Source organism: Ambystoma mexicanum, chromosome 8 (genome assembly GCF_040938575.1).
Source record: "Ambystoma mexicanum isolate Mex_15411 chromosome 8, UKY_AmexF1_1, whole genome shotgun sequence".
Taxonomy (NCBI): domain Eukaryota; kingdom Metazoa; phylum Chordata; class Amphibia; order Caudata; family Ambystomatidae; genus Ambystoma; species Ambystoma mexicanum.
Window position 1 is genome coordinate 1,502,047,043 of NC_090929.1, and position 13,726 is coordinate 1,502,060,768.

General features: G+C 45.0%; 1 protein-coding gene across 1 annotated transcript in view; it reads left to right on the top strand.

Moving 5' to 3' along the window:
* AS3MT (arsenite methyltransferase) overlaps nt 1-13,726 on the top strand; it is a 1,233,739-nt gene that overhangs the window by 1,201,285 nt on the left and 18,728 nt on the right. The window lies entirely within an intron of this gene.

A 13,726-nucleotide genomic window follows, 5' to 3' on the forward strand; every position in this document is an offset into this window, starting at 1 on the left:
GCGATGATATCTTTTAACATAAAAGTTTTAAACCTAATGTTTTAGACAAGCAAAGTCCAAGGTTACGGCCAACAGAAAGTAAAAACCTATTCTTTATAGTCCTCTAGCCTCCAGGCTAACTCCAAGCTAAAACAAAAGTGTTCTCCAAGTTTGTACAATAGAGCTCATAAGCCTATTATTTTAAAATCTATCCCTGGTCAAAATAAAGTACAGCAAAAGCTTTCCTGGGCAGTTCCTTCCTGTGTTTATTCACTGTTCTGCCTTCTGCAGTATATCTTGTCAGCACAGATTTGTTAAGCCTCTCCACTGCTTCTTGGTTCATTTGCCTACCAATCTTCCTAGGCCTCTCCATGATTTTTGATTCTCTTAGATCTTTCTATGACCTTTGGTTTTTAAAGAATTCTCTTCGGTCTCTGAACCATCCTTGATTCTCTCAGGCTTCTCTTAGGTTTTTCAGGCCCTCATTCAATGTCATTTTCAGGCAGATGATATTCTCACCCTCGTGCCGTGGGGCTGTTCCTCTCAGGCTTCTTCTTAGAAGCATACAACCTTCAGGTGTGTAGGACCTGTCCCTTGTTCCTCTCTTCAGTACATAGATGTCTCCCCATGTATCCAGAGAGCAGATAAAAACATGTTTTATTCCTCCCAGTTTTCACCCTTCCCTGGCATTTTCCAGCCCTTTTTATTTGGCAAGGCCAGTAGCTGGTTTTCTAAGCGTGCCCATGATTGGTCCTTCCTCTGAGTGAATTGTTTTACATTCTGTGATTGGTTTTGCCTCTCGTAACGGTTCATCTGAAAGGTTGTTACCTAAAACTAAATGCGTACAGGTCTCAGTGACCACTCTTCTGCACTGTCTTCTTATAGAAAGCAGAAGCAGGCCGACTGGGAGGGCAGGCGCCTTCGTTCTTAATATACAGCCACCTCAGGGTAGCTCCGAAGCTCACCCCACTCAATGGCATATACCAACAGTCTTAAACATCAGACTGCCTGCCAGGTAATTGGCATTAACTTTGCACTGCTGCCATCTAGAGGGCAGCTGTGGACCGTTCAATAATTGAATACAAACATCACAACCTGAAAAATAAGATTAAACACATTACAAGTAAACATTAAATAAACTCTAGTTTATTAAAATAGGAAAATATTAACTGTCTTCATTGGTTACTATGTTACCTGAAACTACTATGTTGGGTAGTATAGCTCAGTGGCAACGCCCGCCTCTTGGAAGCAAGACGACGCAGAGCAACACAGGTTCGAATCCCAGGTCTGAGCTTAGAAACCTCTTTGGTAGTAAGTACGTTATAAAAAAAACAATTATAATTATCAGCAAAAGTGCAACCCCTTCCCAAAATGTACAAACTAACAATACACAAAATTCTGGAAACTAATATGCGTGTAATTAGAATCTTGGCACTTCAAGGACATTTGGCGACATAACTCATGCCCAATGTATACAATACTGCGTGAAAAAAAGAGTAAGTCATTGGTGGCAGATGGATAGATGGATGGATGGACGGACAGGCAGATGAATGTTTAGGTTATCGGGTGGATGGATTGTTCGGGCAGAGGTATGGGTACTGTCTACGTCGCAGACATAAATGCCAACGTTAAGGTTTCTATATACGTTGTCTAAACAAAGTCCATGATAATTCAAATTAAAACTTACTGCTTACTTCATAAAATGTCTGTTTTAGGTCATTTAAAGTCCATTGGCTCCAAACCCAAATGCTACAAAAGGATCCTGTAGAAATCATTTCACTGATGTCAGCGGCAATATCCAATACACTGATCTACGCACAGCTTACATGGAACAACGTGCAATATCCCAATTAAAAACAGGATGCTTTACCTGAACGCAGGGGGCCCTTATTGAAATACCAAATAGTTTCTACTGGATTCAGTTGCTGACACATGGATTTGTACATTTCCCTAACTGCTTTGAAGAAAGTTGCAGTGGTGTTTATCCCTTCCTCCCCTGTGTGTACAACTGCAAGCTCCACTCTTAAATTCCCCTCAAACCCGTGTGTCCCTCGCTACTGCGCATCCTCCTTTTCCTCACTCCTTATTTTATAACACAGCAATGTGTTGCTGCCTTGCGAATAGCCAGTGTTCGAGGAAGACCAGGAACGTTGATATTTTGCGCAGTCCTTATTTTAAGCCTGCTGTTTTCTCAGTTCAAGCCTTTTCTTCAGCTGTCCTCCTTCCCTCCTTTCCTGAATTCACAAAGGCGCTTAAAAAGTACCTTTTCCAAATTGCTTACTTGTGATCGTTTTGTTTATTTTACGATTACCAATTGTAAAGTGTTGTATTATTATGTATTATTATGCAGAGTTGGAGCTGAGGTGATCGCAGTCGGCGCAGTCTGCGCTGGCGTTTCTGCAACAGTTGTATAGTAACTTTCGGTAGGAGAGTCTTCCTTCTTATCAAACTACTAACTGCTTCATCCCCTTTTGAGCATGTAACCCTCCTTCTTGAACTAGAAACGCCAGCTGTAATGCAACGTCACCACCAAGGGCCAAACACTCGAGGGCCAACACCAATGGCCCAGCCCTCCAGGACCACACCAACACCGAGGACACAACACACGAGGCCCGAGCAAGAGGAGGCTTTTGAAGCTGCCCCAATATCAACAGCACAGGAGAAGGGAGGGGCAAGCAGTGACGATCAGCAGGCATCTGCGGCCCCCCTTACCTGAACACATGCAAGTGCCTGAAATCGGCACACCACCAGAGAGCCTTGACCGTGTGGAAGTGCACAGCTCAAGGCCACAGTCCCGGGCACGTGATTGTCACGCCTACACCCACTGGATGACCAGGACACACCCTTATATGCCTCATCATCAGGCAGCCCCACCAGGCAGGACAGTCCCACCAGGCGCTACAGCCCCACCAGGCACTACAGTTCCCCCAGGCGCTACAGTTCCCACAAGCGCTACAGCCAACTCAGGCAGGACAGCACCCCCAGGCAGGACAGCCCCCCAGGTAGGACAGACCCCCCCAGGCATTGCAGCCCCACCCCAACAACCCCTACTGATCCGTGGCTGCAGTGATGGCGCGACTTGTCGTCATAGAGGCACGTCAGCTGAGGATTGAGGGACTTGCCAGAGGACATTGGCATGTGAAGGCCATCAGCCGTGTCTTAAGGGTGCTACAAAGACCATGGTCAGGGACAATGCCCGCACTAGGAAGGTGGTGGAGGCATGCACAGCATCCCTCACAGGTTTTTTGCAGAATGTAAGGGAGCCATGAGAGGGGCTCTCTGCATTCGCAGAACAAATGCACAACAACAACAACCTCCTCCGGCAGCAAATACTAATCCTTGCCTCCATCCCATCTACCTCCACCACCCCCACTGAGGAGTCCCAACAAGGAACCCAACGACGGAGGTCACAGCGCAGGCTGCCACAGCGCTCTCCAGAATCCAGTGTACATGGGAAGGGGCCACGTAGTCAGCGATTGGACTGTGTACTGTTGGCCTAAGGGGCCATCACATGGACAAATGTTTGGGTGGGGGGGGAATGTGTGCAGAGGAGTTGGTGGTGGGTGGGGGAAGGGGGACTGTGTGCAGGGGAGTTGTTGGTGGGTGGGGGCAGGGAGAGGGGTTTAGTTTCACATACAGTCAAAATGCAAGGACAATCATGACTGTGTACTAGTGTTCTTCATTCAAAATGTGCAGGTTGTGTTATGTGTCCAGTCACTGTGCTAAGAAATAATTGTCAATCAGTGCCTGTCGGGTCAGCCTCCCTTCCCTCACCTCATCCCTGCATGCATCTGGCCTGGCTCCGGCCACATGGTCGTCGTCATCATCAGCCCCTGGGTGTTGCCTTTCTGCATCAGGGAGTAAGGGCACATTCAGCCTAAGGCAGATGTTGTGCAGCATTGCACATGCCAAGACGATTTTGCGTACTTTGTCCGGGGCATACATGAGGACCCTCCAGTGCAATCCAGGCACCTGCATTGTGCCTTCAAAAGTCCAAAAGCACGTTCAATGCAGATGCTTGTCCAGCTGTGGACATGGTTGTAGGCATGGTCATGTGGTGTTCTAGGGTCACACACAGGGCTCATCAGCCAGGTGAGCTTCAGGTATCTCGAGTCACCTGCATGCAATGGGATAACAACTTCATGCATTTGTACCATGCGTGGGTCTACAGATTCAGTACATTCAGCCATAACGCACCGGGGACATTCCTGTGAGAGGCAGGGCCATGCAATGTGTGATGGGTGTCCGTCCTTCCAGTTTCATGCCATGCATTATTTGTCGTGTACATGCACCCTGTGTTTTTGAGGTGGCTGTCCTGTGGGGATGATGGTTGACTGCACATGGGATGGCCACGGTGGCACGGGTGGACACGGCACTACAGGTAAGGGGGTGCATGGGCCACGTGTACTCATCATGAATGGGCATGGACTCACAGTTTGTACCTGTAATAGAGTGTAGAAATATTCCCTTCCATTGTCGCGCAAGGGGCAGTGGGAGTCGTGTGCCCAGAGTTCAACCTGAAACACTCCTCTGATATGGCTGGGCCAGTGGTGCATGGAGTCCCACAGGATGGTGCTACTGTTATGACGGCCTGATCTGGGTAAGTAGGCATTTGTTTTTTGATGTACCTGTTTTACTGGATGATGGTAAATGTGCATTGCACCAACAATTTGGTTTAACAGTTGATACATGTTTCAATGCTCTAATGGGATACTCTCCCTCTGATGTTCATGTACATGTACAATCCTCAATATTTTATTAACACAGTGCTTTAGGGTATTGGAAGTGGTATCCTCTCAGTTCGGAATCCTATCTGGGGCCCTGGGTGGACTCACTGTTGGGTGATGGGGTGTGGATCTGCAGTGGAGCACATTCCAGGTGCATTCTGGTCATTGTGGTACCATGTGTAGTTGTGTTTGCAGCGATGTGTGTCCATCACCATGTGTAGGTCCAGGTATGGTCCATGTGTGGTGGCTGTATGCATGCGGGATGCCCCCCTTAATGATGCAGATGCTGCAGAGGTGCTGACAGTGCCTCCTCTTGCCATGCAATGCTTCCTGTGGCGATACCCCCCTTTTTACTTCAGCTTAAACATGCATTTTGATCAGGGTTTGTACTCGCCCACTACCGAGGTCCATTGTCCCCTGTGCCTCTCCATGTAGGCCGGAAGTGTGCTGTTGCATAGCTCTCTGGAGTTGTGGGTGGATCCAGGGTAGCGGGCAGTGGCTGATGTTTAGGTCAGGCCCACGGGTCAACTGCACATTCAATGAATGGTAGCGCTTGCGGTTCTGAAATACTGCCTCATGGGCATGGAGCTACACCAATGCAACACTGGTGCATTCGATGGCTGCAGTGACATTGGGCACTTGTGCAATGCCATAGAACCGTGCCTTGAGGTCATTCACCTGTGCCTGGGTGGTGGGCAGTGCCATGTGCAGGTTTACATGGTGCAGCAGGGCATCCAGCACCTGGCCCAGGACTGCACTGAATGTCGACTGGACCATCCAGTGCTGGAAGCTGCATGTCCCTAGGAACTGCAGGACTGCCACCAGCTTAACCAGAGGGGGCACCTCTGTGCGGATGGAAATCCTGCTCCCTCTGTGATGGTAGCACGATCCAGCCGGTACTCAGTTACTAGCTGCATGTCACTGAGGGCCCAGGGGGATAGCCTGATCCTGGGAATGGGTGCACGCCTTGCTGGGGGCTGGTTTCCGCCTCCTCACCCTCATTCCACCCCCCTCCACCCACCTGTGCCCTGCCCTAGTTGTCCAGCATCTGTAGCTCCAGGCGCAGCATGTAGAACTTAAAGTCAAAGCTCCCAGCACAGAATGGCAGCATGGTGTTGAAATGTGTGCTTGGGGCCTGGGTGTGTCTTTTGTAGCCCTCTGGTGTGCATAGTATGCACCTGTGACTTTATTCCTGGCACCTGGGTTCATTTACCTCCAGCTGGAGACTGGGGGTAAATCTAGCTGTATTAATGCCGGTTTTTGGGCGGTAATAGCGCTGGAAATGGGGTTGTGATAGGTCTGTGATAACGCACTGTATTGTCGGCGGTGTTATCGCCGGCTGGAATAACGTCGGCTGTACTACCGCCAGTTGTATTAATGCCAGTACTTTTGGGTCCGGCTGTAATTTTGCATGGTCGTGATCTGGCGGAGCGGTAAATGTGGCAGTAACGTTATTGCCGCATTTAAGGGCTACCACCCAACTTGTGATGAGGCCCAAAGTGTTTTATGCACATGGATGAATCTTTTGTCTGCAATTTTACCGATCTATCGCATGGGACTTACTTGTCCCTGATTATAACAACTCTCTGAGTGCCTTGCAGCTATCTGTTTGTAGTGGCAAAGACAGTGGCTGCTGTTTTACTGTAGCATTTTAAAGATATTTACATACTACTATTAACATTTCTTAGTGACTTTACAGTTATGAATTTCATAAATATAACAGTGAACTGCCTTTCTAATTGTGTAAATCTCAAAATGAGTTACTGCAAATAAAGAACACCAGTCGCGATTCAAACATTAACAAGAGTTTATTTCGCTTCAAGCAGTCTCAGGTTCAACTATGTCTGTGGACAGTCATAGAGAAATTAAATGGCGGCCAGTCAGTCTTAAGTACACTTCAGGATTGCTCGGTTGTTGCATAATAGATAGTTTATGACCTGTGTAACATATACATTTTCTGCGAAAACCCATGGGTCCTCAGTCTACATTATGTCTGTACAATTTACTGTTTTCGGAGCAGCGCGGTTCACCCTGTTCCCAATGCAAGGAGACATTCTTTGCATACCTTATCTGTGTTTGTCTTTGACCAAAAGGTTGTTCTGCATTTTGGCTTGGTAGTTCAATTCATTCTTCCTTTCCTAGAATGTGCATTGCACATTAGGTTTTCTAAACATTAGTCGCAAAATTGACTTCGGAAGTCAGGAGCCAGGAAGACGTAAACTATCAGTTATCTGTGTTCGTGCCTGCCTGTTCAAGGCTCACAGCTGGCAAAAACATTTAGCTAAGTAAGCATTCCTTGCAGAGACACGTTTTCCGCACTTCAGGCAGTGAGCATTTTATGCATGGAAATGAAAACCCATTCGAAGGGGCGAAGAAACAAAATAGAGACTGAACATGAGTTTCAAATGAGTCAGTTTAGGCTAACACAGAATGAATGTCTTTTCATAATTGGACTCTGCAATTTTTAAGCACCGCTGGTGAGTGCTCTGGTCTGACATCTGTGTGGAAAGCAAAATGCCTGGCAAAGTGCGCCCAAGGGCTCACAACTATAACTTGGGGAAAAATGTACCTTATACAGAAATACAAGCGGGAAATGGAGCCCGAGAACGGGCAAGGGTGAACAAAGCGAGCTCATTGAAAATACAAGCTACTAGCTCACCTAGTAGGAAACAAACTAAGGACGCCAGGCCTGGTACGATTGACTCTTATTTTTTGCCTGAAACTGTGGCTGTGTTCTTGCCCCCATCGACTGCTAATGTAATTTCGGTCAATGTGGCACCTAGAATGGAGGACAACCTCACACATTCAGAACTCGCTTTTTCTGCTATGGATAATAGCCACTCACTCCTGGCTTTATGTTATATCAAACGTGATTCCATGGCCCCGGAACTACAGTTACCTCAAGCACATATATCACGGGGTGCTGGAGGACACTGACATAGTTTTGCCAAGAGCGACTATGACAGTAGACACTACAACACTGAGCCAGCAACACGAACATAACACAAGTGCTAATAATGACCATAGACTATCAGCCTCACCTAATCTTTGTCCTTTGGATGAAGATGATCCAATAATTACCTCTCCCGCAGAACAAACATGCCATCAGGTGGAGACCCAAGCCCAATTATCAGTTTTACAATTTGCAATGAAGGCTGTTCTAAAAATGTGCGGTAACATTTTGGACGAAGTTTCAGTTTTGACAAATAACATGCCATCTAAAGTTGACAAGGATAAGGAAAAGACACCCCAATTGCTGCGGCAGTCCTTTATACTTCTACTAATCTTATTCAACAGGGTGAGGTAGTTACAGCTGAGGTAGTTAGCATTATTGATTGATATAACCTTAATTATGTTTAATCGATTTATCTGATGTAAATACACAACAAAAAGAAGAATATTAAGATCAATGGCAAGCGTAAGAAGGTGGCCAGGGCTAAAGGCACGTTAGCCAGTTGGGTTCTTAATGATGAATGTCAAATTGAGCGGAATTATCAATCTGACCATAATACCGGCCTATTGCAGCCTCTGCCCCCTTCATTGTCCAACATGCTGTCACACAAGTGAAGTATTATGTAACTGGTGGCTCTTATGATCCTCTGCTAGCGATACAGGCCCCTAATGAGAATATCATTTCAGATAAAACCTTAAAAGTAGTTATAACCGAGCTTCCACAAACGATCACGATCAAGAAGCGATCTCAGGGAAAACCAAAATGTAACCCTCACATTAATAGATCAGACTCTCTTGGCCTCATTACACGGAATGCGGTAAACCATGGTGCTATTAGGTACCATACCGGTACCACCATGGAGGAAAGGGGAATTACCACCCCATTCCAAGGTTGGTGGGGCGGTAATTCCCCCTTTCTCCATGGCCCTTCCCCATTCCCATTTTTGACCCATAGGGCTCAATGGGAATGGGGAAGGAGCTAATTACGGTACCGCAAATTGCGGTACCGTAATTAGCACCAAGGTCCCTTTGCGGGTCCCAACTTTAACGGCTGGTCTACACCAGTCGTTAAGGTCGGGTCCCGCAAAGGGACCTCGTAGTAAGGTGGTAAGGGTTTACCAGTACCGGTGCCCTTACCGGTACCGGTAAACCCTTACCACCTACCGTGTAATGAGGCCCTCTGTCACTGACTCAGAAAATTCTACCATTAAGAATCCGTGACACCAACGATTTCGAATATATCGAGCCACTTAGGAACTCAAAACATCAGTTGAGCAGAGTGCACTGCTGTACGAATGAAACCGCACAAATAGTTAGATCCTATAAAGATCAATAAGCAGAGCTTGGCTATGAGCTTGATGCAACAGAGGAGTCATTAACACCTAAACAACGTAAGGCGCATGATATGAGATCAATGTAGGAAAAGATTAGCCTGATCGCCAATACAGAGGCACACACCAATGGCAATAGGTTTTTACAAGGGAATATATTGGGCATTTTAAATTGGTTAATTTCAAACAACAAATGTGCCACTAAAACTGGAAACTGAGATTGGGCAATCTCGACTTGGAATACCAAGAGTTTTTCCCATTTGCTGGAGGCTGGAGGGTCGTTAAAATTGCTGATGAAGAGGTATATCTTGCTTCTGCAGGAATGCTGACTCTTCAATGAGCTGTTGGTGGATGGCTTCCACATTTTTCAAATTAAGGCTAACAAACGGCTGAGAGGCCGCCCATATGGAGGCCTCGTTATTGGTGTCAAAAATCACCTAAATGCTGTGAGATTATTGATTGGCAATGAAAACTCTTCCATACTTGGAGTTAGAGTGAGTTCTCCTAATTCCGACTATGGGATAAATGGTATTAATATTTATGACCATCCAGGCTTGGCTAAAACATGATTGATAATATGGAGACTGTCCTTGGACTGATTTGTAACATCAAAAATTTAGTAGCACAAGATCAAATCTTCCTCTGGGGCGATTTTAACACCCAATGTTATTGTCATCATGAAATAACAGAAACAGATTTTGTGAGAAGCAAGTCAGTAACAAGCACCCAAGCAAAATCTGTGTAGGGAAAAATATGGGTTGATACTCTGCTGGAATGGGAGTGTTATTTGCTGAATGGACGGGTGTTAGATGATGTACCAGGAAAGAGTACCTGGAGAGCTGGGGCTAATACCTCGACACTGGATTACTTTTTTTGTAATGCTCTTGCTCTCTCTGTTGTTTGGAAGCTCAAAATAGTGGAAGCTAGATACAGTGATCATGCTATACTTACCCATCACATTGAAGGTCCCCCTTGCACTAAATTTCAAGGTCAGGTTGGGCAGATGGCAATGAACCCTTCTGGCAATAAACTGCGATGGACAGATAGAAGTATCGAGAAAGGGCGTAAGAACTTCATCTCCAACTCTGATAACCTGTTGTGCCAAGCAGATTGCCTAACTGCCAATGGCATCAAAGCATTAATCTTTGAATGCACTGCTGGCCTGGCGGTTCAAAAATCCTATTATACTATATTAAATAACTTGACCAAGAAATACCATTTTGATAAAACTATTAGAGAGGCCAAACAACGCCTAAAATGGGAATTAGGCGAGATTAAGAAAAAGTCCATATAAAGACAGTGGCAAAAGGTGCATCACGAACCGTTAAAAACAGCTACCAGAGATGGGTGAAGGACTGGATTACCTCGGGCAGAAATGCCCAGTGGCAGTATCTAGTCTCTATAGCTAAGACCAGAGACACTTGTAAACTGTGGAAACTATTGAGCACCTTTAACTCTAAATCTACCTCTCATGTGGTGTGGCGAAGTGGAGAACAAGAATGGCTCAGGTACATTAGTAATGCTTTCAATGAAACATACATATACACAGGTGATCAAATAGGTCCAATTGGCCAAATTAAATATACGTTTTGACCAAGCAGACTCAGAAATTGGCTCAAAGATTCTAGAGCACCTGGCCCGAACTGGCCTCCCCAATGTTATCATAAGGAATTAACCAGTATTTTGGGGAGAGCTGATATGCCTTTTGTTTTCAAAGGTATGCAATGAAGGACTGATTCCTGCGTTGTTGGATACTAGTGCCAATCTACAAGTGGGGGTCCTCCCTGTAGAATTATAGGCTGTTGGCCATGCTCGATGCAACTGGAAAAATGTTTGCGTCATCAATTCTAGATAGACTCTCCAAATGGGACTCCTAAGTAAGTTCCAGGAAAAACTTTTGCGTGGGTTCGGGCTCCTCCCATTGTCTTTGGCTATTAAACTCTATAACCAAAACTGCTAAGATTAAAGGCCAACCAGGGTCTTCATGTGGCCATGATTGACTTTCGGGCAGCCTTTGACATGGTAAATAGAAACTAACTATGGGCCAAAATGTAACGTCTGAGCTGCCCGTGATATCTCTTACTGGCTATTAAGGGACTGTATGAGAACACCTCAGTTCAGATTAGGCTTGACAGCAGCGGAACAGTGTCTGCTCCGGTTAGAACTAGCCGAGGGGTAAAACAGGGGTGTGCGCTTGCACCACTGCTCTTTAATATAAATATATAGCAGAATTGCCAGATGTACTGGAGCAGGTTAATACTTGCCCCCTAATATCATGGGAGTGAAAGTATCATGTCTTTAATACGCTGATGATTTGGTCTTACTCGACCATACTTTTGCTGGCCTTAAAAGATCAATGGCTGAGCTTGAGAGATTCTCTAAAGATCACGATTTAATTATGAACTACAAGGAGACCAAACTCATGCATTTTTCACATAAACACGCACCTGTCCCTAAAATGATCATAAATGGAAACCATATTGAACAAGTCTCAGCTTTTAAATATCTAGGTTTAGAATTTACCACCAAAGTGGATTATAGAGGCGTGATCGCAGCAAAAAAGTGGAAATGCAATAATCAAGCTGAATATGATTTACAGATGTGTTAAAGCAGCCTCAGGTTATAGTTTTCAGGGAATTCTTACTCTCTACAAACAGAGCTTTTGCACCTCGGTATTGTACGGACTGGAGGCCGTTTGTATGCAAGATTACACCTGGCTAGATATACTGGAGGGTACATTTTATCAGAAAATGTTGGTATTGGTTCCAAGTATCCTCGTAGAAATTATTCATCTGAAACTGGGTCTTAAATCTTTATCCGCCATGGCTCTGAAAAGGCAACTTGTATTTTATCTGAAATCACGTAAAGAACGGGTTTGCCCTTTCTTACAACTTTTAGGGAAACTAGTGTATCGTTCCAATCGGTAGCCTCTAGTATACCTGACGTATAACTGCTTTGAAAGGATAGGATGGAAACCAAATTGGCAAAATAACCTACATGACTTAATGACTAATGCTACACATAAGCTGGCGCAATGGGATTGGTGGAACTACATCCATCTTGCCTCGCTGAATAGCTATCACCCTCTTATTGAACAGCTATCCCACAATTATAAATCCCCTCACAGTTACTTACTCTTGTGTCCATCACCAGAGCTACACAGGTTTATTTTAATTTTACGAACTGGTAAATTACCTGTTCTGGCAGCCATCCACCTGAGCTAGGAATTCCAAAACAGAGGAGGAGATGTTGATTCTGTGGTTTAACAAATTTCTTAGAAACTGCTCAACACTTACTAACGGAATGTTGTGAATATGGTTTATTATTTGTGAAGATGTTGGGTCCCTATGTAGCTGACTACAATAGTATTAAGAGTAAAAGCTTTTGGTGGTACTGTTTGAACATAGAACACAAATCTATGCATATTGCTTTGTTTAACATCTGGAAAGAAATATCAAAAACTGTCAAACTCTGAAAACTTCCCAGCTAGTCTTACCTATGGCTAATAATAATTACTTGTCTGTGAAGCCTGCCCATTCACTCATCTTATTTTATTTACTCGGGCTGTATAATTAGTATAGGACGTCTCTAAGGCTTTCGATTGTGTCTGTAGAACTACCCTATGGAAATACATTTATAACCAGGCATGTCCGAGGGGCCTTTACTGATTGCTATACATTCTGAAAATAGGCTGCTGGTATGCCTGGATCAGGCAGGATCCTATTCTGATTGGGTCCCTGTTAATTGAGGGCTGCGTCAAGGTTGCGTGCTGGCACCCTTTTTATTTAGTCTATATATTTCAGATTTGAATCTGGCACTTAGACATCAGAGTTAACCCAGCTAAATTGGGATCTGTGGCTTTCAAATATCCTTTGTTTTCAGATGACATTGTTCTCATTGACTATACCCTGATAGGCCTACAGCGTGGCCTTACTGCTGTTAAAGACTATTGTCAGAAGCTAGACTTGGCCTTGAACGCAGATAAATCAAAGATTCTGGTGGTTAATGAAAAGCAACGTCAAAGATTGAAGTCGACTAAACCAAACCCCCAATGGTTTATTTCAGGGAAAAAATTGTAAAAGGTAGACAAGTTTAAATACTTGGGTGTAACACTGGCCTCTAATCCTGGTTCAGTCAAATAGCAAACTGTTAGAGTCTTTGGTTGTCTCAGCAATTACCCAAATGTGTTGTCTAGATGGGACATTTTTAATATTTTCCTTATCTCCAACTTTACTTTATTATCACCAGAAACTAGTCCCGAAAATAGAAGAAGAAGATAGGAGGATGTGGTGAGAGTTAAAGGGGTGATAGAGGCGCTGGTAACAACAGAAGAAGGGCAGTTGCAGGAGAATGTAATTAATAACAGGAAAAGAGAGTATAAGCCAAGAGGGGATAGTCAGAATAAGGGTGCAGGAGGAGCTGGTGAATACCAAGGGGAAAGAGGCTGGAAGTGACGCAGAAGAGGTAACATCAAAGGGGGGGAGATTGATACAGAGGACGTGAAGAAAGGATTATTTTGTTGTAAAGGAGGTATGGAGAAGGTTGAGCTTGTAGCATAAAGGGGATAAGGAGGTAGCCTGGATGAGATAAAGCTCAGAGGGGCAGGTGGGTTGGAGGAGGTAACAGCAGGCAAAGAAACAAGAGCACGCCAGGTGGTAACACCCTGAGAGGAGGAAAAGAGTGTAAAATTAGGAGAGGAAGGAGGGCTCGTAGAGAAAGCGGCAAGGACGTCAGCTA